At 34.4% G+C, this 26,269-nt stretch overlaps 1 protein-coding gene across 6 annotated transcripts in view; it reads left to right on the top strand.

The window, feature by feature from the left end:
• Window positions 1-26,269, top strand: part of nemy (cytochrome b561 family member no extended memory) — a 616,447-nt gene that overhangs the window by 301,490 nt on the left and 288,688 nt on the right. The window lies entirely within an intron of this gene.

Genomic DNA, 26,269 nt, shown 5'->3' with positions numbered 1-26,269 from the left:
CATGAAGACCATGAAAAAATGTAAGAATGTAAGAGCCAGATAGTATCTACAAAATGTTATTAAATAAACTATTTCCAAATCGTTTCTTATAGGCCAGATATTTTGGGCCTAGTTGATGACGTCATAATAGTTGGGCACCCAAATTTATACACTATACAGAAGTTCTTTAAAACATTTTGCGTATATACTATTCGCAGTGGCGGATCTAGAAGGTAAAAACTGGGAGGGCAGCCAGAACCTAGATTATGATAGGATTATCATAAGTTTACTATAAACTCTCAGAATAATAGGTTAAATTATTTTTGGCGCTCAAAAAACTGTTGGGCCTAGGCCCCTCGGCCCTAGGCTAGACCGCCACTGATTGTTTGGCTTACTTTCTACGTTTTTAAAAAGAAATGTTCTTAATTGTTTTTAGGCTATTCACAAAAAAAAAAAAAAAAAAAAAATGAATGATAACCAAGAGCCCGGAAAGACACATTTGTGTAGCACTTCGTAGAGTTAATATTTTCGTATCGACAATAAGAAATGTTAGATTGTCTTGAGCCATAGTGAACGCATTTATAATTCAATGAAATTCACATATTTATTTGTATCACTTTGAATAGACAAAACGTTTTATTATTATTATTTTAATGTACTCGAGTCACATGGATTTAACATCTTTCCTTTTCATCACACATTGAACTTAAAAATCTGATGTTGGATTGATTGTTAATTGTATGCTACGGTAACGGTATATTAATTATTGAACGCACAACAATGTTGTTCAAACATTGGGTCGATTATTAATTGTGCGTTAAATTTAACAAGAATGGTGTCAAGAGTATTAGAAACACCTATGTATGTTAAAATTTCATGCCACGTCTCTCTGATATTAAGATGTTTGAAAAACATAACCTTTCTGCGTAACAATTAATTTTCACTGAAATTCGTAAAGGTGATTAATCAGGGGTGCTCACCCCCCCTCATGTCCATGACGCACCCCCCCCCTCAATTGTCTATCCGTAGGTGTTCTTCCATGAAAAAATATCTTTTCGATTAATTTTTACACCCCCTCAAACATATTTATATAGATTTTCACCCCCCCAAATATTTCAATGATGCAGGTTGCGTCATAGCCCCCCCCCTTTGTGGGCACCCCTGGATTAATTGTCGAGCTGCAAATCATGAACGTCAATATAGCCTACGTTTGTTGAGAAATTAGCTCTTGATTCATCGTAAGATTGTTTCAGGTTCCCAATTTCGTCGGAACATTGGAAATCTCCACTTTTATGTATATTCAATTCTTGCGGAAGTAACTAAAATCGAGAGGCCAAAATTTTGTTCGCAAATTTTGCAGTTTACGAGGTACATAATATTTTCATTAATTTAATTATTAATTGAAATTTTGACGTGTAACGTTCACTATTTTTAATTTTCCATTAATTTCTTTTTTCTTTGTTACATTTATTGCCCACAGTTCGAATAATAAGATAAGTCACCACAGTCTAATATCTTAATTTATACACATAATTACCTTTTATTCTCAAATCTCCATGAATATCTTTTTACTTGTTATAGCAACACGAAAACAAAACTATATCTTGTTACTGTAACTACTATTACATGACTATATATCTATCTCAACATATATTCTACATTTTTCTTCTTCTTCTTCATAACAGATTGTGCACTTTTAAGCACCGTTGTCCAAAATGGAAGTATGGTAATTCACAAATATCAGAAATACAATATTGTTATAGACGTATGAACATAATACATATGAAGGGTAAGGGGAAAAAACAAGGGATGTCCATGTGTGTGCTTTTTCGGGTGCTTTGTCCTATCTGTTGGTGACTCTTGGTATTATTTGATTGTATATGCCATGCATGCATAGATGTAGAAATATCCATGTAAAAAGGGGTAAAATATTTAACTAATCCTATTCTTTTTACGCGGTTTTCAATATTGAAACGCCATTTTCTCGAAAATGCAGTTTTGTGACATTCCTTCTTTTTCCCCTTACCCTTCATATGCAATGAACTCAATTTCGTTTCTGTTTAAATTTGAAATTGGAGCATATACTATTTGTCTAGTTTTCACTTTGAGAAAAGACAATAGTAAATCACTTATAGTAGTGATTCAGGCAAACTTTTATGGACTTTTGTCTATAATAGAAAGTGTACTTTTCAAATATGCTTTTCGTTGGTACGTATCAACGATTATGCCTTTTGTAGGCTAAAGAAAACGAACAACTAAGAGAGAAAGGGCTGTGTAGCTCATTGATGGAAATTTAACTCTACTTTTAACGGTTTGATTTAACTTATTTCCTCACGTATATAATTCAGAGACTTTTTTTTTTTTTTTAATCAACATGCATTTACACTGTATATACACAGGGTGTTCGGAAGAAACACCAAGAAAGTTTGGGAAATGAATCCTCACATGAAAGCACGAAAATTTTTTACACCAATATGGGTGCATAAATGCGTCATTTTGGAATTATAGACCACCAGAAATTTGGTTGAAGTTCTATAGAAAAGGGTCATAAGTCCAGAACGAAATGTCAGAGCAAGGTCGGATAAAAGAACATAATCCTTATTTCGAGCCTATATTCCATTATTGTACCAGTGCATTTGGAATGTGTGTGTCGATTTTCAGCTCCTGACATTTATATAATATTAGTTTCTAGAAGACCCTACGGTTCTCCTATATTCCAAGGTTAAAAACCTCTCGCAGCCCCTGCCCCACATCCACTGCTTCGTTAATTGAATCTAGGTTTGAAATAATCATGATATTCTTGTACCCGTCCTTGATGAGACGTTTCGTTCTCTAATTATGATCCTCTGTTTCATCCTTCCGTCCGCTTTTCCACGGGTTGTAGGTCCTAAATGACGAATTTGTACATCTATATTGGTCTATATATTTTCATATTTTTGTGTAAGAATAAACTTTCCAAACTTTTCTGATGCTGTTTTCGAATACTGTACTATCAGGGCCGGATTTACGACTAGGTCCCAGGTCTGGGAGCGCTTCATTCTTAGGGGCACGTATTATAGACGAAAACTTAATAATTAAAAAGAAAAAATCCAAATGCTGATTAATAATAATAATAATATATGAACATAATTTAAGTTAGAGTACTCTTCCTCTGAGTACTAGTTACTTTAACAGTTCTATTGGCTTCAGTCATTGGTGATTTAAGTAAAGTGGAATTTTAGCGTTTTAGACCCTATTTACAGTAGAGACAAGCGCGTAACGCTTTTGTGCTGGTGGTGGACAACGCTTTCCAGGAATCAGGATTTTCTTAATCCTTATAAACTCAAACCCCATTTATAAGTTTTGGATAACACCAACTATGCAACCCTCAAAGCATTGGAGAGTTACAGTTTGCATAAACATCCAGGCGAAATATTTCTAATTTCTTAATCCTTATTATAAATGCATGCTCAACCATTCACAAATGTATGTTTCGCGTAATTCCCTTTACTGTCATTATATTATTTTACTTTTATTAAATTAAAATTTTGTACGTTGGATGAGTGGGCGGCAAGACATTAAACCCCCGCCCCGTATATATATATATATATATGTGTGTGTGTATTACTTAAATTTGTCTCACAGATATTAATTATGCACTGCATAATTTAGTTTTCATACACTGAAGGACGTTGATGTAGATTTGAAGAAGAAACCAGTGAAATGAGATCATATGAAAATCCAGTTGATTCCAGAGGAAACAAAAGAACAATTCCTTATATAAATACGTGAGATAAAAAGGAAAGATGATGAAGTTACTCAGCAGCAGAGCTAGCCCTAGGGAATTTGTCGCCCCGTGCAATAGCCTCATGTGCTGCCCTCTTTTCACCAGAAAGAACAAATCTTAAAAGTCATTATGTTAAGTATGTTACCCCATCATGGATAATGAAGGGTAGGGAAAGGCTACTCGCACCCAGAAAGACCTAAACACTACAAATATAATCTCATTATGTCTGTATTTTTCTTTAAATAATAATCTATTATGTTAGTGAGCTTCAGTCTCAATATATCAGTTTGCAATTCCAGCACAACTAGCTCTTTATTTGTTGATTTCCCTTCTACGTCTGTTTTTTTAACAACTTGTTTATATCTTCAATGATAAAAACTTGTTTATGGCCAAGACAAGACTCGTTTTCGTATCAAATCTGTGATAACTAACTAAATGAAACAGGTGTTCATTGTTGTTCGAGAATTATGTTCTCGTATTTAACAACAATCAAGCAATTTGTGCTGGGTTTTGTTTGACCGTTTGCTTTAGCACTGTCCATGTGACCTTAAACTAATGCGACCTAAACATGATTTATGAGTGTAGTATTCAAATATAGAGGGTCAGCTTAGTAAATTTAACTACCATAATCATGAAGTCTGTTTCCAACAAGAAATATTTATTTTAAATAATATAGCCTACTTATAACAGATTTTGCAACCACTCGAAACTTGTCCCCCCGTGCATACGCAAGTGTTGCACATATGGTAGAACCGGTCCTGCTCAGCATCCTTACTGAAATTAATTATGAAAAAAAGTGAATGGAATGAGCAAGTGGGGGGAAAACGTGGGATATCCCTGATTACGATGTTATCCATAAGAAACTTCGATGTTCTAGGGTCGAACTTGGGACTTCCCTCACACTAGAGGTGAGCACTGTATTACTGAACCAACAACCCAGCCTTTTAAGAAAGATCATTATGATTCGAATCATTTACTTTCCTCTACTATCAAAAACTTCGCATGCTTCTCTGCGACTGTTGCGTTATTCCTTACCTTTCGTCGCTAACAAACTCTAATGTTCGTAACACCCTGCACCTGCCTCTGCCTATTATACATTCAATTAAAAAAAAAAAAAAAAAAAAGCTTGGCCTACATCCGGCACCTGGCCGGTATAAAAGAACATATTAAGAGAAACATTTCATTTCTGCTTTTTTCTCTTTTAATGAAAGTAATATACAGATATATATAGTATTTATGGCAGCTAACTGACGTGTAACTTATAGGCCTACAACAATTGAGTCGTCCAGTCCGAAAACAGCTCCTGTCTATTTACAAAAAATCCCAGAAAATTGTTTAAAATGTAGGATCTGCATGTTTTATAGAACTGCGAATACTTCAATGTGTTCTTGTGAAAATCCTGAACATCCTCAGATATTTCCAGTTCTCCTAAATGCATCGATCCTACAGTATTTCTCAGATTTCAGGGATTTTCTGTAAATGGACAACAGCCATTTGGGAATAAATTGTTGCTGCGATGCCATTATGAAGACTATCCTACCTCTGAGTATTATCTTACCTATTTTTGTTTAAATATTGCATGTAATAATAAATTAAGAAAAAAATAATTTATCAATTAATTTAGCTGTCATTATAAGTACCCATTGTAATAAATGTTTAAAGGATACTACCGCACATAGGTTTTTAGATTATACTTTCCTGCGCAGGAATAAGGATATCTCCCACAATAACTATTGCATAAGCTTTCGGCAACACACAAGAATTTATATTTCTAAGTTTGAACCGTACTCCAATCAATGGTGTAACGTGTCTCAGTGGTACAGCTCTCACTTCTGGTGCAATGTCTTCCTGGTTCGATCCCAGACCACGTGAGTTTGTGGTAAGCAACATAGTTTTTGTGGCTTTTCCCATTTCTTTTCACATTCGAATTGTATCAATTTCGTATATAATCGGAAGGCACGGGTAGCTTAGTGGTAGATCGCGTACCTTTGGTGCATGCGGTCCCTGGTTCAATCCCCCGCCAAGTATGTAGTGGACAGCATCGCGTCGGTGGATTTTCTTAGGGTACTCTCGTTTCCTTCTACATTCTCACTCCACTTATTCTTCCATTCTCATTCACTTGCCTTAATCACCGTCTCCCTTAGCCTAAAGACCATAATCGAGGGACGTTAAGCTGAATGATGTCATTTCATTTTCGTTTATAATCATTAATTTTCATTAAACATCCCTTGTTATTTATCCCACAGGGTGTAATTATGAAAAGTTAAAACTAGAAATTCCATTTTACTTCGAATACAAACCCGAGTAGTGTTTTCGGATCCCATGATTCCCGATTTCCCCATTCTGTATCATGTAGTAGCCTCCATGTTGGAAAGGGGGTTGCGTACATACACTCCAATAATTTATTCAGGAAATAATTTCGCAAGGTTTATCATCAGAAGGCCAGTACCGTGCCGTGGGGGGAAAGCGGGGTGACGACCCTAGGCACTGAAGTAAGGGGCGAAAAATTGGGGAGAAAAGAGGAAAAAGAGAGGAAATATTACTTGAAATATATGTATGGGGGCGCTGTCGTATGCTTTCGCCCCGGGTGTTGATTTAAATCCACGGCACGGCAGTGCAGAAGGCAGAAGTCTATTATATAATTTATTTCTTTTACTACTTATAAGTATTAATTTCGATCCCAGCTCACTTTTCCAGGAAACTAAATGATGATGTTTTCGGGTACATTCATTCGAAACAATGATTTTAGATCATTACGGTGCTTACTACAGAAAAAAAAGAAAAAAGAAAGAAAGAAAAAAGAAAAAAGATAAAATGTAGAGCAAATTATACATTTCTATTTGACTTGCTTTTATTAGCCGAAATCTTCCTTCGATGGGGGGGGGGTCCATAAACACCTAGGCTAGAAGGAAGGAGGGTTGTGTTTTGATTGTTTTACATTTTGAAAATCTAATTGTCGAGATTTGTTGCAACTATTCAAGCTTTTATAATTAAACAAGTAAGTTGTGTTCCATATTTGAAATTACGATACATTTCCAAATTATGGAAGTTCAATATTATAAACCGGAAGTGGTAGATATTTTACGTCTGGGAGAGAAAATGTCGGAAATTGGATCTGTTTTGAGACGTTATGGCAAAAAAAAAAGAAGAAACAATTACCATGGCTGCCTATTATCATTTCTAATCCAAAAGATATTTAGAACCCAGATCGGAAGTTGTATCATATTACTACAGCTTCGGGTTTCACTAGAGAAATAAGGGCGAAGATCAAACTTGTTCTTTCAACGTTGAATTCATACCAGATAAACGCTTCTTATGGTCCTTCGACGTTGAATCCATACCAGAAAAAACTGCTTCTTGTTATCTCTTAACGTTTTTTTTTCTCTATGACGGTTAATGTTGAAACCGGAAACAGTAGATTTCTACCATTTCACTGAAGGGACAAAGACCTAGATGAAATCAGTTTTTTCGATACTGAATCCATGTAAAAAGCCATCTCACGCTATCTGTTAGCGTTTTTCTTCTGATATTTGTCGACAGACAGGCGGATAAACCTAGTTCTAAACACTTCCCATACTCACGTAATGCATTATTTAGAAGTCTGAAAAGTAACAGGTAGCAGTGTCACGTGTAGAAGTTTGGTTTGTCTGGCATTATATGTTTTAGAACTGAAACCGGACGTGGTGATAAATATTTTCCACTTCCGGTTTTAGTAGAGATTGGCGTAGATATGAACTATATATTCTTGCGACGCCTAATTGATTGCAGAATACCGCTTCTCACTATTACCTGTTTTACTATATAGCAATGAACCTAGAAACCGGAAGTGGTTGATTTTTGTTACTTCCGGTCCGAATAGCGGGTTAAGAGAGAAGATAGTTACACATTCTCAGAGTGCTAAATCGATTTAAAAATAGGGATGCCCACAAAGTTCCGATTCCAGAGGGTTCTTGCAGATCCGGTTTTCAGAACCGGTTCCGGAAACATCTTGGAACCGGTTCCAGACCTGGATCTGAAAAACCGGTTCCGGAACCGGATCCGTTCAGAGACGAAAACTAGTTCTACCAAGAACCGATTCTGGCCATTCCTATTTAAAAAGCCTCTTCTCGTTAGCTCTGATTGTGTTTGCTTTATGTAGATCTACGTATATTGAAACCGGAAGTTGTGCTCACTTCCGGTGTTAATGGGGAATTAAGGATGAAGCTAAAATGTATCCTTGGAGCACTTTTCGATTGCAGGAAACCCCTTCTTGCTATCTATTACCGTTTTTTACTCTGATAGCAATCAACGTAGAAACCGGAAATGGTTGATTTCTTCGACTTTCAGTTTGATTCTCACCTTCCATCAACGAACTCCTTTTCTAACAATCTACCCTTTTCAGCCTGATCAGAGATAGAGAGCCATCAAATAATTCTCGAAACTCCTTAAAAATGGACGTAGATATGTATTATTGAATATCTTGCTAAGACTTTATTCAATGCGCTAGTCATACTTTTATTTATGGTTGCATAACTTTTTTTGAGCATAAACAAGATACAGAATATTACATATATCTAATATATGGGTGTGGATTTTAACTTCTTCTTCTTCTTCTTCTTCTTTGTTTTTTTGTTTTTGATGGTGGAAATATTTTGTAGTGTAAAATACACGAAACTATGGAAATACAGCTAAATACTCACTTTGGGTCTGAAAGAAAGAAAACAAAAAGATGTACTCTGACCATAAGTATAGAGCCTTCATTAGCTGACTGATACTTAATTTAGGAAGGAACATAAACGCATGTCATTTCGCACGGGAGTAATAGGCTGTTTGGCATTTAATAATCTTTTTTTCGTTTTCTCAAAAAAAAAAAAAAAAATGTAGCTCACTCTCATTTTTTTTAAGGACCATTAATGTGGCTGGTATTAGTTAATATGAACCTCAAGATTTTATTACCTCAGTACAACAGCCAATGGGGAAGAGAAATTCACAGCGTGTTGTACTTGTGGACTTGTATGGAAACTAAAGCATATAACTTTGCTTACCCCCGCCCACCCCCAAAAAACTAAATAAATAAGAATAAACTTTTGAAAGATATTTAGGTACAGCATTCATAAATTTTCATGGCTTGAAAATCGAGAAGATAAATTGCATATTCAACGATCCTTAGAGAACGGCTCGATACACGAATATTGTGTACTGGATAGAAGGCTAACCTTCTGAAGCTTGCTTTGTAGAAGGCGAATGAAATATTCTATAATAATAATTCACATGATTTTTCCTTATTCTATGGTTTTGACTTGGAAAATCACAAATGTATCATAAACTATCTCAACATACGACAAAGAAAAAAAAAGCTTTTAAAATACTCTGACGTGATTCAGGGCCGCAGTAGCGTTCATCTCTGGCGCATGGGGGTAATAGGTTCGACCCCAGCTCGCGCCAAATGAACTTTGTGGTGGACAAACAGCGTGTGCGTGGATTATCCCGTTTCCTCCCACTTTTTTTCATTCCGCCATCATTTCTCATCACTGTCTCCTTCAGCCTAGCCGACATAACCGTGGGAGGTAAAACTTAAAGATCTCATTTCATTTTCATTTTTTTTCTTTCTTTCAATGAATGCAAAGATGAAAATCCCAGTTAAAATATGTACTAAAGTCTTAACAGTCTCCGATTCTCCGATACACGTATGTCTTAGGGACACAATTGCTCAGTAAAAGAGTTCTTACAACATCGTGTCCGTGGACTTTATCATTGTACTCCCGTTTCCTCCCCTATTCTCATTCCACCAATTTTTACATTATCGTTCACTTGCCTTAATCATCATCTCCCTTGACCTAAAGGGCATAATTCGTCAGACGTTAAACTCAAAGATTTCATTTCGTTTTCATGTTATATAACCTATTTCTTCAAGACTGCGATAGCGACATCTTGCGGGATAGCTGTAAAGCTTTTGCTTCCACTGGAGTTAACAGTTACATTCTCCGATTACTATTTATAGTTTTAAATTAATATTTATCTCAATATCAGGTTTATGTATGTATTCCAAAAAAGGTATTGAATAAGTAATTTTTATAATAATCTTTTTTTCTGTTCCTTTTCCATGTACCTTATTATCACTTATGCATCACGAAATCATTCAATGTACAATCAAGATTCCTACATTCCTTAAGCCGGAAAGGAAGAATGCATATAACATTACGTTATCGCAAATACCAAATATGTCGTTTCGTATGCGATGGATTGATTGTTGAAATAAAAAAAAGAAAGAAAGAAATTAAACAACGAAAAACTGATTCACTATACATTCTTTGTTTTTTCCCCATTCATTTCCGCTTCTTGCTTCCTTTATCAGCCAATGTAGTTAGTTAACAATAACCTGGCTACATAATATTGCATGGATAACAAACAAATGCCTATCGTATTCCGTGCATATTGTTTTTTTGATGTGACAAGATCATATCTCTTATAATCTTTTTCCCGTCTGTGTCCCACATTTAATAAATGTATCTTCATTTTGTTAAATGCTATATAAATGTACCAAGCTATGGCTGACGTGACATTAACTAGAACGCCCGATAAAAATGCTAGATCATCAAAATCGATTGTCAAGGACATGCAAAATTGTTTGTTCGATATTTTAACAAGGAATTTCCTTTCATGTATGCTCGTTCAAAGAGGAATTGTAGGTCATATATGTAATAGAAGCTAGCAATCTGTTGCATTCTAATGGATTAAAAAAGCAGTGTTGAAATTCGCGAACACTTTTTATCTTTTTTCCTTTCGGCAGAAGACTAGGATATCAAAGGGAGATGGGGAGAATTAAACATAAATTAATTTAAAGATACAATTCATTAATAATAATCAATTGGAAATAATTGTAAATTATTGAGCAAGAAAACACAATAGTTTGCGTTTCTTTTCCCTTTCAGGATCGAGAGGTCCTGACTGGTTGCCCACGAGACAAGATAAAATACACGGTTCGTTTCGTTAATTTTGATGAAGTTTCGTCTTGTCTTGATCCTCGAATAATTTTTTTTCTCCGTTTTTGAGAAACTTTTGTTGTCACGTTTTCTAAATCTATGAGCGAAATTTGTCTTAATTTCTTCATTCCATGTAGAACAGTGGTTCTCGAACTTTCCGATAACGCAGACTCCCTGTTCATTCGGATAGTGATCTGCGGGTCCCCTTGTAATGCTATCTGAAATTTCATATGGCATTAAAAATATACTAATTAGAATTATCACTGACAATGAAAAGATCTAGATAAATAATGCAATAACTAATTTATTCTAAAGATATATGATTGTTTCCTAGAGAACAAAATTTCAATTGAAAATACAGTAACTTTCAAGACGCTCAATGTCATTTTTTTCTTTCTTTATAAGGAAATCCACTTGATAAACAATCTTATCAAATGTGGGGTGACTAATGTGAGGAATGAAACTCTCTGTGTTTTTCCAGAATTGCATTGAAATTTGAAATAAGTTTTGTTACCGTCAATCGCATGTCCGATTTCACATTAAGACTTTGCTTTAAGGATTTAATACTGCAAAGAGCAGAAAAGGTCTGCTTGCATAAGTAGGTGATAGGGAAAGGCATCAAATTTTGCAATGCCCTTTTAGACAACTCTTCATACTCAGCGCACATGCAGTTAAAAGCTACAAAGTTCATTTTCTTTGAAAATGTTTTTCCATGAAGTACCGCAGGGTTGTTCCAATAGCTGTCCTTGTTCTGTGTTACAGAGATTCAACTTTTGTATGTCATGGATTTCTACAGTAGTGAAAAGATTTCCAATCCAACCATTACCAGGTTGTGTTAGGGAGAAATATTCTCGACAACTTGCAACTAATGCTCTCAAGTGGACTACAAGTGTCTTGTGCATTTCAGTAGAGAGGTTTTTCTTTTCTTTTTCTTTTTTCCTTTTTTTCCCTGAAGAATCCATGAAATTCCGGGGCGTCGTGCAGTTAATGTACAACTGCTTTCGATAAATGGTCTCACGAAAAAGGAATTTCTCTCATTGGAATTAGTTCTATATAACGGTTGACCGGATACAGGGCAGAAATTTAGTGAAGTAGGAAAAATTTTAAATTTACAAACGTAGGTATAATTTTAGTAACTGAAAAAAAAAAAAAAAACACTTCTTGCATAACAGCTGTGAGTTTTGTTTTATTAGAACATATTTCATTTTTAGGCAACGCGGACCCCTGGATAAGTCCCGCGGACCCCACTTTAAGAACTACTGCTCTACAAGTTACCAGAATCCTTCGCGTCACAACACGAAGAGAGAGCTATAAGAACATTTAAAGCATTTTTATTATTGGACTATATTGGGTAATGATTTGTGTATCTTTAAACGTAATGATTTGTGTCTCTTCATTGTGTTCGCGCAATCACTGTATCAGTTTTTTTTAAAGTTTTTATATATTAATTATGTAACACTAAAACAGGGTTTAAAACCTTAGATTTGGGTGAGCCCGGAGTGTTGCCCACGAGATTCGAGTCGTCGTCTCTCGAAAACGAGACCGGAATTACCATGTTTCTCATCTCGTCTCACTATTTTAATATTCACTTCTCGTGTCATTTCCGAGACAAGAAACCTCTCGTATCGTTTTCGAGACAAGAAACCTCTCGTATCGTTTTCGAGACTAGAAACCTCTCGTATCGTTTTCGAGACTAGAAATTTCTCGTATCGTTTTCGAGACTAGAAATCTCTCGTATCGTTTTCGAGACTAGAAATCTCTCGTATCGTTTTCGAGACTAGAAATCTCTCGTATCGTTTTCGAGACAAGAAACCTCTCGTATCGTTCTCGAGACAAGAAACCTCTCGTATCGTTTTCGAGACAAGAAACCTCTCGTATCGTTTTCGAGACAAGAAACCTCTCGTATCGTTTTCGAGACAAGAAACCTCTCGTATCGTTTTCGAGACAAGAAACCTTTCGTATCGTTTTCGAGACAAGAAACCTTTCGTATCGTTTTCGAGACAAGAAACCTTTCGTATCGTTTTCGAGACAAGAAACCTTTCGTATCGTTTTCGAGACAAGAAACCTTTCGTATCGTTTTCGAGACTAGAAATCTCTCGTGTTGCGGAAAACATTGATTCAGAGTTCGAATCCAATATACTGTCATCCTGACAGTTTTTTTCAGTGTTTTTTTCTCTAGTTCCCCAGGAGAATGTAGAGTTAGTTCTTTTTAAGTTTAGGCCCTGAATGAGTTCGTACGAAGTCTTTTCCTTCGTTGCTACTTTTCATGATTGTCTGATTCCAATTTAAATTGACCATGAGGACTGTATCTACCTAGATAGAAGCTTGTTGAATTATCCCCACCTCCTGATTTTCGAAAAAAAAAATGCTGAATACCTTAAATCGCCAGGATAATTCTTGGTTGTATGCTGTAAACTGCATATGGAAAACAATTTGTGGCTTCATGATGTCAATCTAGACTCAGTTGAGATATGCTTAAATAAAGCCAGTCGTTATTTATAAGCTAGGGATGCGCACGAGACAAGATTTGAGGCTGTCTCGTCTCGAAAATGTGCTGCAAAAGTGATGTCTCGACTCGAAAAATGTATTCTTCTCTATTGGAAGAGTTGTCTCTCGACTCGAATTTTGTCAGGAAAATTGTCTCGACTCGTCTCGTGCGCACCCCTATTATAAGCAGAGGACGCATTAGATATTAATTCATCTAAGGAAAAATAAGTTCTGGTAGAGATCTACTCTGGGCTTTATATACCTAGCAGTTTCCTTCAATAACTTAAATGTTCCTAAGAATACATTTCATCTTCACTCTTAACAACCATAGAAATTCGACTTCCGGTTTCAATACTTATCTTCATAGAAGAAAGATGATAATAGATACCGAGAAACGGTTTCTTGAAATCGATTTAGCGGTCTATGAATCTGTACTGTTTCCTCTCATAACGTTCTATTCAAACCGGAAGTGGCATAAATCAACTACTTCCGGTTTTAGTGTTGATCACTATACAGTAGAGTAAAAACTAATAGATAGCATGAATTTGTTTTCTGCAACCAATTAACAGTCCCAAGATTATATTGCATCTGCACTCTGATCTCTTTTCTAAAACCAGAACTTGTAGAAATGTAGAAGCATTTCCGGTTTCAGTATTGGGGACATATTCCACAATACAAACCAAACGCCTTCACGTGGTGTACACTCATGTCAAAAATTGTCGCATGTCTATAAATACAGTATGTTGTTGTAGGAATATAATTTGATAACGAATTCACCAGGTATTTCTTATAATGTTAGTATGCGTATAATCGGTAAAGACAGGTATGTGGCAATGTTCATGCCAAAAGAGCAGTAAATAAGAACAATAAAACGAAAATAAAACTTGCTTGTCTATTTAGCAACATTTTGTTTTACTCATTCTAATTGTCGTATTTATAATTCTTTTCCTATGAAATTTACCACAAATACAAATTTCCCGATTATACACATGGTATCAGTATTAAAAGTACTCTGCAAAATCATTATCAAAGTAGGTCTATATTTTTACAAGGAGACAGTTATAGGCAGTGGCGTGCCGTGACTTTTCTCACAGGGGACCAGGTTCGAAGAGAATGTGTGCTGTAGAGTGGAGGTCCTGAGTAGTATTGTTGACACCAAATTACACAATTTATATGTTTCTGTAAACGCTTCTTCTACCAAGCCTCTTTCTTTCAAGAAATGGATAATTTCAGTCACAGTTTTATTTGAAAAATCTAAGAGTCTGTAAACCTATATTAATTCACTCCGCAAATTGTTAAAATTAAAAAAAAAAAAGTTCCCTAAATTGATTTAAGGGTCAAAAACAAGCAATCAGGACATCGAGATTTCAAGCACTGAAAATTCTTTAAATCTAACAGCTCAAGAAATTGTAACTCACTGAGATCTTGAAATCACAGTATCAATAATGTCATTGAAGATACGCACATATTTAATTTCTGAATCTGTTCAGTCATCTACTTTACGTCTTTTATTAGAAGGTTCCCGTTGTCATCCAATTCTACTTTTCTATAAGTCTTCAAAATCATTTCTTGCATTTCTAAGTTGAGATACCATCTTTTGTACTTTTTGGATGCAATATTTCACATCCAAGGTTTTACTTTAAAGAATGTTGAATAGTATATCCGTGCGGAGAAAAGCAAAATCGAAATCCTTCAATGATAACTCACACATTTTTTTTCTTTTTTTCTTTTTTTTCTTTTTTGTAGTCATGAAAGATTTGGTGTCGCAATTACCTGAATCTTCTACAATGTTCTCAGAACACCGTAAGAGTTCTATTTGATTTTCATTTACTGCATTCACAATTTTGGAATTGTAATTCCATCTTATAGTGGCAACCGTTGGAAATCGCTTAGTTACTTCTGATTCAGCAAGCGCGTTATAGCGTTTCGATGAATATGAAAAGAAATTTGGAATGCTGCTTATTCTAAAATATATTTTACATTCCTTGATGTGATTAACAGACTGTGGAACAACGAGATTGGGTCTGTGATGATAGCAATGTATGGTGAGTGCACTCAAACACCTTTTCACGAAAGATTGTAAACCGTTCAAATGTCCAGAAAACGTGGCAGCTCCATCCATAGCGTAGTGCTACAAGCTTTTGTTTGCAATTAAACTGAGAGAGAATTTGGAAAGCATGCTCACTTAGAGCAGTCGCAGTGGAATCACTGCTTTTTTTAGTAGTAACATCTGCAAAACAAATAAATCTTTCACGAATTGCCGTCTTTCACGTACCGATTGAATGTTGAGAGATCTTTGCAATGTCCGTAGTTTTGTCCAACATTATTGCTGTAAGAAGTGTATTGTTTATTTCTGACTTAATTTTATCCAGAATTACTCACCAACACATTTAATAATATAATTCTGAATTCTGTTTGACGTTCCTTTAAACACTCCCATGCTGTGAAGATGACAAGTCAACATGGGCGCCCGAACGAGAGGGCAAGGTGGGGCCCGGACCTTCCTCTGGCTCACGAAAATGTATACGTAATATAGCAAACCACGTATATTAAATACCAGAAATACCAGATGCAACATAGCAACCATGGAGATGGGCCCCTCCCTAGAAAATTTTCTTCAGGCGCCCCTGCAAGTACATTTAGTGTCGTACTTAGAAAGTAACTGAATTACTTCAATATAATTTCCCTAATTGACAGAATCTTCCTGTTTGTTATAGCTCTTGTTTAGCCATAAAACAAGAGGAATAAAGCAATCGGTTCATTAGTTCTTGGTTTGAATCAACTTCTGCATTGCTTGCTCAATTAAAAATCAATTCTGGTTCTCCTGAAAGTTTTCAATTTAGTTATTGTGGACAGGTGTGAATAACATTTTTCTTGGAGCAACTTGGGTTTGTGAAAATTGTTCATGTCACAAAAGCAATCATTATTCCACACGTCCTTTTCTATGTGGAACAGAATACAAGGCCAGCAATACAGTTTGTTTCTTGTCTTACTTGCAGTTAGCTATTTTGAAGAAGCAAAATAATCCGTATTGATATTATGTATATAATCTTTCATTTTTGTCTAAATGGAAATGCTTGGAGTTGTTCTACCACTGGTTATTTTTTGTTGCATTTCTTGAAAATTAAGGAATCCAATGGTCCAGAATACAAGACTGAAACAGCCGATCCCCACCCCTACTGTCCCCTATACCAATTGAAGTAATATCACTGCTTGCGCCATCGCTTTGCTGCAAGGGACTCGGTTTCTCAAACGAGTCCCCTTCCATACTTTATTCTTTGAGTAATTTTCAAAATATATTGATAATCTAAAAAGTTCACACTTCACTAGATTTCTTCAAGTGTCAAGATTAATAGTGTAAATTTAATAGCGTTAAAACTATTAACTGTAAAAAGCAAATGAGCATTAAATTCGCTTACGACAGAACGCCCGTGCTTAGAGCTTAGACAACATAATATGCGGACTAGCTGACTGGATCCTGTTCCCTTCCCCGAGAAAAGCCGATTAAAACCCGAGCGTTTCCGATCTCCACTTCGCTATCGCACCCAGCACACGGGCGCTGACTATAGTTGTGTCAGAACAATTGAAATAGTGTTATTTTACAAAAATAGAGAAATATAAACAATGTTTTCGTTTTCTTTGGTATATATTTATCACAAATACTTTAATTAAAATTCCAAGGGACTAGCCTAGTCCCCTAGTCCCCTTGACGGCACGCCGCTGGTTATAGGTATGAGACAATCATTTTGGACACGAGTGTACATGTGACATTGTTACATACGATATTATGAATTACAACGTTTCTGCAAAGACGCATTCCAAATGGTTGAGAGTTTTTAATTATCAAATGTCTTGTTAAATTTGTCAGCGTATACATTTATTCCTTTATCCAGTTCAATGTGTCACTTCATTTTTAATAATAAAATGTGTTTTGTAAGCAGGATTAATTTTATACGTATACAACCTTATGAACTGTCACGAACACATTATATTATAAAAACTTTTTTTTTCTCTTTTATATGAAAAAATAGATGTCACTGAAGTTGACAATTCGTAACTAAATGTAATCTCTATTCTCCATTTTGCTGCTGACATATGAACATCTCTGTTCTCTGTGTTCTCTGCTATTGCAAACGAGAATATGTCACTTGCTGTCTCCCTACCAAACGCTACGCTAATAAATTATTTGATATGAGTAATTGGATTCGTTTCTAATTTAATTACTAGATATCACTGTGTGGCGTCTAGACGTCCTCTAAATCTGGCATATTCGCGTCAGATTTACTAGTAATACCAAACATAATTTTCTATTACAAAGATAATCAGTGAAAGAGGAAAATGGAATCGTTTGGTTTTCTGCGATTGACGTAGTGTTAGTATAGTAGTATGTCTAAAAGCGGGCGCTGTAAGAAATAATGCTCAGGTTTATATATTACAACATGCTACTTAGACCTACTTGTAGCAACGTTGTTCATTTGAGTGTTACAAAATTGTTAAGCATATACGTATTTGAAATTGCCTTTTGCAGTTAAATTGGTTCAGGCTTGCTAAACATAGGATAATTTATGCCTTAATGGTATAGTCGATAATGCTCTTGCGATAATAAGTGAATATACGGTAATTTCAGAACGCACACTTCTTTGCAATTTTTGAATGTGTAAATAATTTGTAGATGTGCACTGAATAATTATAGAACACACACACACACGCATATATATATATATATATATATATATATATATATATATATATATATATATATATATATATATAGATAGATAGATAGATAGATAGATAGATAGATAGATAGATAGATAGATATAGATATATATAGATAGATAGATAGAGAGAGAGAGAGAGAGAGAGAGGTAGGTAGGTTGGTTTTTAAGTCATTCCGTCTGAAATAAGCCAATAGCTATTTGAGAATTCAGAACCATATTGCTATGGTTCTGAATTAAATTTTGGTGAAATTATAAGAGCTTTTAGAGTAGAGGAGAATTACTGAAAAGTTATAAATCATGTAAAAAAAAAAAAAAAAAAGTGATCCTGTAATTTGGTGCTCTGATCGTAAATTACTCAATTGGACACTACAATCTGGCCAACTAGAACCTTTTATAGCCAAAAAAAAAAAAAAAAAATCCGTTATTTTATTTAAAAATGTATTTTCTATTATCATCAAGATACAATTTAATACATCTTTATTTTGCAATTGATTTAGACTATAGTACGGAAGGTATAACGTCGTTGGTTTCCCGCGAAAAGTTGTAGTGACGTTTATGGGGAGTGGCCAGATTGGTTACTCGTGGCTCGCTGGGCGCAGTAGACGGTTGGTAGTGATTGGCTATCTTCTTACCACACCCTCAGTGACGAACAGGTCCAAGCGCGGGAAGCCAACTACGTTATACCTTCTGGACTTTAATGTTTAAAAAATAAGTAAAATAATATTTACATTTCATATGCAGAGAGGTATTAAATAGAACGAATCTTAACGGATATTATATTTTGCCTCAGTAGTATTCAACCTCATTTCCCCTCGCGCTCTTAACCATACGTTCCCGTTCAAGCGTATATCCCCAGATTTAAGCTACTTTTAATTCAAATAACAGGCAACTTTACTAAAAAATAAATTATAGAATTTAGGCTATTACTTACAAATTTATATAACCCAGTTTTACTATCAACAACAGAATCATGCTATAAATTTAATAGAACTGCGTATGCTACAGTTAACGTGGAATAAATATTAAATTAATAAGTTATTGCGTACCCCAGATTGAATAAGACTGATTTTATGGAGTAGTATTCAACCGTTTTCTTTTGCATACCCCGTGACAATAATTTTCCATTCAAGCGTGAAACCCAGATTTAATCTATCCTTAATTCAAATGAAAGGTAACTGTATCAAATATAAATTATAAATTTATTCATTCAACTTTTACTCTGATTTAAGCTATCCTTAATTATGCGTAACTATATTTGAAATAAATTATAGAATTTAATACTTACTAATTAGATAACCTAGATTTACTATAAACAGCAAAATGATGCTATATATTTAATAGAACTCTATTACAATTAGTTGACTTGTTGAAATAGGTGGCATTATAAATCATCTCTGGCAGAATTGATTTTCATTATCGTTCGCGAATTTCTTATTATGCTTATTTTAAAATTTTATGCCTCGTAACCCAGGTGGAAGACCACTGTTTTGTACATAAATGATTTCATGTCCTTCGAAATAAAATGACACCAAATATATAGTTCAAGACTAAAGCTTCAAATTTAAACTAAAGGTACATGTTTTTTATAAAAGCTATCAAAACAGTTATGAATGTCAGTTCTCATATTATGTATTTAAACAATTTATTATGTGGGAAAAAGTTGAAGGAATGCTCTGTCTTCTCTGTCTCTGATTTTTTCTGTGAAGACAACTTTGATATTCCTGTCACATAATATGTGGTAACAGTTTCTGCATTGTCAGCAAAAACTCCCATATAATCAAATACGGGTCGTGTGCATGGTTCAGTGCGTTGCAAGTTTCTGTAGTTTTTTTTTCCTGTGTGTTATATACTTATTGTATGTGGTATTATTGTGTTGCTAAGCGTTACATTGAAAAATAAAATAGTCCTTTGATAAAACGTATGAAACTTAACACAAATATTATGAAGCATGCGATTATATCCATAATAAATATGTCACGTCATCTAACTTGATTTTAGTGTTTAATTTTGAGAGTCCATTGCTTGAGTTAGAAAGAAAAAAAAATAAGAAAGGAAGGAAGAAAAATATTATTAACTAAAGCAATAAAAAGTTTTGAAGCATATAATTTTATAAATTAATGTATTGTTTATCAATGCATAAATTCTAGATTGTATCAAATGCTTTTGAAATATCTGGAAAATGTTCACTTTTATGCTCTTCAAAAGCTTTTCAAGCATCTGCTTGGATTATAATTATAAAATATGTTTATTTTACGAATAATATAATCATGCAAGATTTGTTATTTAGACCAAAAAGTATAACAATTACAGTAAAAAGCTACCTGTAAGTTGTGGATCATTGGTTCTTCTGAAAATAGCCCACTTTCTTTAATAGTAATTATATAACACATTATGTATCTATATAATTTTGTAGAAACACAGTCAAATTAAGCAGTTTTTTTTTTAGATAGGTGATAAATTAACAGGGTTTTATTGTACTTGGTAATATGTTTAATAGCACGGTACTTATTTAATTTAATTCGTTTCTTTTTATTCTGTAACCACATTATTTGTCTTATCGCGCCAGTTTTTAGTTAATGCATTCAGAAAGCAGAAGTAAAAGAACACGAAAGCTTTCCGAAATATGTTGCTTGAATACCATTAGGGTCACAAATATTGCTCCTTTTCACTTGTTGATGGTTTATATCAAATTTGTAGATTAATATATCCATAACTTACTCGGGGAAGCCATCTTAATCTTAATGCCTTATGATCCTAATTTAACTCTTATTGCAAATTTTCGTGTACTTGACGGTGGAATCTGTGCTAGTGTTGTTCACACGATTAGATTTTTGTAGCTCTCTCGTCTCGGAATAGTGTAAAAGTGGTTTCACGAGTCAAGAAGTGTATATATATATAATATTTCTATTGGACGAGCTCCATCTCGTTTCATATCTAGTCACGAAAATTCTGTTTCGTCTCGCCTCGTCTTGTAGGTAACATTAATCTGCGCCTTCCTCCCCCCCTCATAGATGAGATATCTGGTGTCGCATTTATTTTCTAAAAATAATAATAATAAATACATGTAAGAACTTACGTTTTAGCTATTGAACTGAAACAGTCGGAAAGTTACTGAAATCATATTTTCATGGATTGAATGACAATAACACTATAGCTGAGTCCGAGAGCTTTTTTAGCATTTGGAGCAAGCGGCATTATCGTTGATTCAATATGAATAGGTTCAGGATTGTGTCCTTTTTTTCCTAACTGTTCAGAGCAAACAGCATTGCCGTTGATTCAACAATAATAATTTCAGCATTCTGTTCAAGAAATTTTTGGCATTCGGAATAAACAGCATTACTGTTGATTTAATAAATAAATAAATAAATAAATAATGTCAGCATTGTATCCAAAACTATCTTAATATTCGGAGCAAACAGCATTACTGTTAATTCAATAATAATTTCAGCATTGTGTCTCAAGAAATTTTCAGCATTCAGAGCAAGCATTATTACGTCCTTTATTTAATGATTCTACAATATTATTGGTACTTGAACAACAACAACAACAAGAAAAAAAAGTCTAAAAATGAACCAACTTCAGAAAATAATAACTTCTGTGTATTTCAAAAAATAACCAAGGTTTTCTACATACCTCAGAAAACAACCAATGTTTTCTACATACTACTTTAGAAAATAATCAACTTTTCTTACATACTTCAGAAAATAATCAACTTTTCCTACATACTTCAGAAAATAATCAACTTTTCTTACATACTTCAGAAAATAACCAACTTTTCCTACATACTTCAGAAAATAACCAACTTTTCCTACATACTTCAGAAAATAACCAACTTTTCCTACATACTTCAGAAAATAACCAACTTTTCCTACATACTTCAGAAAATAACCAATGTTTTCTCCATACTTCAGAAAAATAACCGACTTTTCTACATACTTCAGAAAGTAACCAATACCTACCAACATTGGATATCACATTCAACTGAAGAAAATGATATGGGTAAATCTAAATCCTCATGCTCAGTTTTTGCCAGAAAATCGAGAAAAAATTAATTTGTAAACCTAAAAATTGATACTGTATGGTAACCACGCTACCACTTTATAAGATGGGATTGATAGAAATATATTCTTACCATGCTATTCTTTGGACAACATCGTGTTCATGGGCTCTCTCGAGATACTCCCCTTCCACTTTCTCATTCCACCAATTTTTCCATTCATTTATTTGGCTTAATCATCGTCTCTCTCAGCCTTAAAAGGCATAACTGTGGGACGTTAAACTGAAATATTTCATCTAATTTTTCAAGCTTTTCGGTATGATATTAGGAAGAGGACAAGATATTGTATGTCAGTGACACATACATTACATGTAATTTCAAAGCTATGTCCAATAAATTTTAAGCACTACTTACGGATACCAGTAATAGCCATATGTGTAACTTCAACCAATTTTGAGTTTCAGTTCAATTATTTTTTTTTCATACCATTCACCCATGAATACGTGATGAATTTGTTCTAATAAAAATTGATTACAATTTTAAAAGGTGAAAATGTAAATTCGATAGGTTCGTTAAACCGTTTTTTCTGTGAAGAATGTTTGCCTGCTGGTATAGTGAAAGGAAACAGTTTTTTCTCGCTCCAAAAATTCTCTGATTGCTGTGTGAAGTGAATTTTATTGATATTCTTTCTCCCTACTCTTCTTCCCCTACTTCTCTCTTTCTTGCTCTCTCAATTCTTCCTTTCCTTTTTTTGTTGCATTTTTCACTGGGAAGCGAGCTCCCTTGAAGCTGAAGGGAAATATAATACAAAAGTGGTATTCTGGGAAATTATCGAAAGTGACCGTTTATTCAGGAAGCTGTAGGAGTACGTATATATATAATAAGAGCACGTGCATAAGAAAACAGTTTATATATCTATTCGCACCTGTTGAAGTCTGTCTGTCTGTCAGTCTGTATATTATACAAAAAAAAAGATGGATCAAAAGATTGCGAGCTTGGCCAACAATTTTAGGAATGATCCCCCAAAAAATGCATAAAATGATTGCAATCTTGACCAATAAATTTTTAAACGGCCACAAAATTTTTGAACGGTCCCCAAATCTTTTTTTTTTAATTTTTTACGGAATGAGCACATCATACTGAGTTGAGTGATAGCTTGAGTTTAGCTATACTGTATGTAGTTCTCCAGATATAAGACCTAAAGAAAATTTTTGACTGAAATATATTGGATCTTTTGATGCATATTTGGATCAGGGCCAAGGGCGCCGATTTCTCTGTAAATTTAGGGGGGCATTCAGATGTAGAAGGCATATATATGAGGATTTTAAAACAAATTGCATTCAAATTATGCCAAATATTGTATATTCATAAATACAATTCGGGGACCCGGGCCCCTTCGGCCCCCCAGGATCGGCGCCCTTGATCTGGGCCCACAAAATTTTTGAACGGTCTCTAAATCGAGTTTTCGTATTTTCTACGGAATAAGCACTCATACTAATTAAGTGATAGTTTGGGTTTGGCTACACTGTACGTAGTTCTCCAGATATAAGGCCTACAAAAATTTTTTTACTAAAATATAATGGATCTTTGATCCAAAAATGTGGTCTGCTGTTAATACAGAATTATTAACTACAAAGTGCATAATCCTTGTGAGAAAGAAAACAGAAAATTACTGTTTTCCTAATATACTACTATCGTTTTTTACAATTGATGTGAACATGTAATATATGAAATTCGTAACCAAAGTCTTCAAAATACCTTTGAGAACTTTTCACAAGCCCATTCCTTCTTGGCTTCATTGTTATGAATCCATCTCATGTATTGTTTCGTTTATGTCATAAAATGGAAATTTTTTCTTCTGTTTCTCTGTTTTCTCATACTTACAACATTATCGTGATTTACATTTACTTTACATAGGTTTATAACTTTTCTCTTAATTTTTGAAAATTTATTTTGCACGTTAATTAAATTCCGTTATATTTTTTCCTGTTTTAATTAGTATATTGTTATGTACTGTATATTTCATTAATAATTATATTTTTTCAATATCTTGACTGTATTTCAGAGTTTTTTTTAATTAGGAAATAGCAGAACGTGTTTATTAAAATCACGTTAGTGAGGCTTCTAAGACTGTAATGTTATTAGGATCACGCTAGTGGGGCCTATAAAAAACAATCCCAGGCAGAAGCAGTGGGGGATTAAATACTCTTAAAAATATTTTTTTCGAGCCCTTGCATTCTTACCTTAAACACATAAGCATTTTACTTTTCAAGGTGAAGATATTCCTTCCGAGTGCACTAAATGAGCTTGTTATCGATAGAGGTCACCGGTTGATTTTCTTTGTAAATTTCTGATACATACCTTACTAAGTACATAGATGGGTAAACAAAGAATGTGAAATTCTGACATCCGGGCTTGGAAACATTAAATTTCGAATTAAACTTTTGTGTTAAAAGGGAAGAGAAAAAATCACATCCTTCTTCCGAAACTTGTAGAATGCGTACAAGAAATTTAAATCTAATTAAGAAACTAGTAAAATCGTGAAATAATGAGAAACTGGTGGAGGGACATAACTGTAAATAAATTCTGGATCTCAATTATAGGGAAGTTACTTATTTGTACATATTTGTAATTTGTATTCATTAATTCATTGATGCATAACAAAGTAATAATCTTCCCTCAATATCCAGACAGTTTTTTTTTCATTATCTAGTACATTACTTTAAGTATACTTTAAAAAAAATGTAATATTAATGAGGAACTGCGGATATATTAGTTCAATTACAGAGTGCATTCACGTTTAATTAACACGTTCTATACTATACTCTTTGTCAGTTAATCTAATTAAAATTGCTTTTGTAACATTTTCTTTCTATTATTATTATTTCTGGGAAAACAATTTAACAACGCGTAAGTATTCATCGTATACATAATGAATCAATTAAGTCACAATTAAGTCAGCATGACCGCAGCCTGATGTGATGGCGAGCTCTCTTTTCACAACATTAATACTCATACATGCAAATGTTTTTTTGGACATCCAGGCAGGGACGTCATTTAGGGAGGGCAGGGAGGGGAAATTGTTCCCCTGAGTTTGAGATTTCTATAGATTTTATCAATAAAATAATAGTAAATCAGTGAAATACGCAAAATTTTACTTATATCAAGGGGTTTTGCCCCCCCCAAGCAAAATCTGAAATGACACTCCGGCATCCAAGAGTTCCATTTTTGCCGTCGGACATTCTGTGGAAATTTAGATTTCCACTAGTTGTCCCGAAAACTGGACTTCTGGACTTTTTGCGGTATGATCATAGGACGACTTATGGACATTCAAAAATTATTCTGTAACATTTACATTCAAGGGAAACTCCAAAATTCCATAGTATTTTACGAATCTGGCTAGTATTTCCACTATCCTTAAAGTTTGTGCTACGAATCTAATATTTCCATTATTCTTAAAGTTTGTACTACGAGTCTGACTGGATATTTCCATTATCCTAAAGTTCCTGCTGCGATCATTAATGTTCCGGAATAGGTATTGGATATCCAAAGAGCATCTCGTGGACATGTGCTGTGTATGCGTTGTGGTTTAGGCCTAGCATTTCTTTTCTTCTTTAAACAGTCATTGATTGGATGGGTGAGAGGGGACGGTGGATCAACGTAGAATAATCACTTCTGGTACGAGAGGTCTCTGTTTCAATCCCAGGACAACACAGTTGTGGTGGACATAGTCTTCTTAAATTTTCTAGGAGATACTCCTCCCGTTTCCCATTCCACCAATGTCATCATAATCATTCATTTTCAATAATTGTCCATCTCCTTTAGCCTACAGGACATAAACATTGAACGTTAAATTAGAAAGTTCCATATCATTTTGATTACGCACTGACGGTGAGGGTGTAACTGTTGATTTCGGTGGAAGAAAGAACTTTCCAGGTGTGCAACATAGTATCGCTTCTATCGATAGTATGGATACCGTCGGATGTTGTCGATGTATGGATACGAAAGTTGGTCATTAACACGAAGGAACGAACCTAAGTTAAGTGTTATTCGAAAACAAAGCCTTGAGTAAAAAAAAAAAAAAAAAAAAAAAATCGATCCAAAAGGGACGAACAGACACGTGATATACAAAATTACGTAATATGAAGATTCATAATATATCTACGCATCACCGAATGTTATACGAGATATATTATCATATGGGAAACTCGCGCGGGTTGTAAAGTTCTAACTGAAAAATCTTTGAATAAGAGACCTCTGGGTAGACTTGGAAGACAGAAAGCTAATATAAAACAAAATTTTCGGGAAGTACAGTGCAAAAGTGATAGTATTAATAGAGCTTAATTTTTAACATAGG

This window comes from Thermobia domestica, chromosome 15, assembly GCF_964235325.1.
Source record: "Thermobia domestica chromosome 15, izTheDome1.hap1.1, whole genome shotgun sequence".
In the NCBI taxonomy this organism is placed as follows: Eukaryota; Metazoa; Arthropoda; class Insecta; order Zygentoma; family Lepismatidae; genus Thermobia; species Thermobia domestica.
Note: the sequence above shows the minus strand (reverse complement) of the source record. Positions and strands in the feature narration are given on the sequence as shown.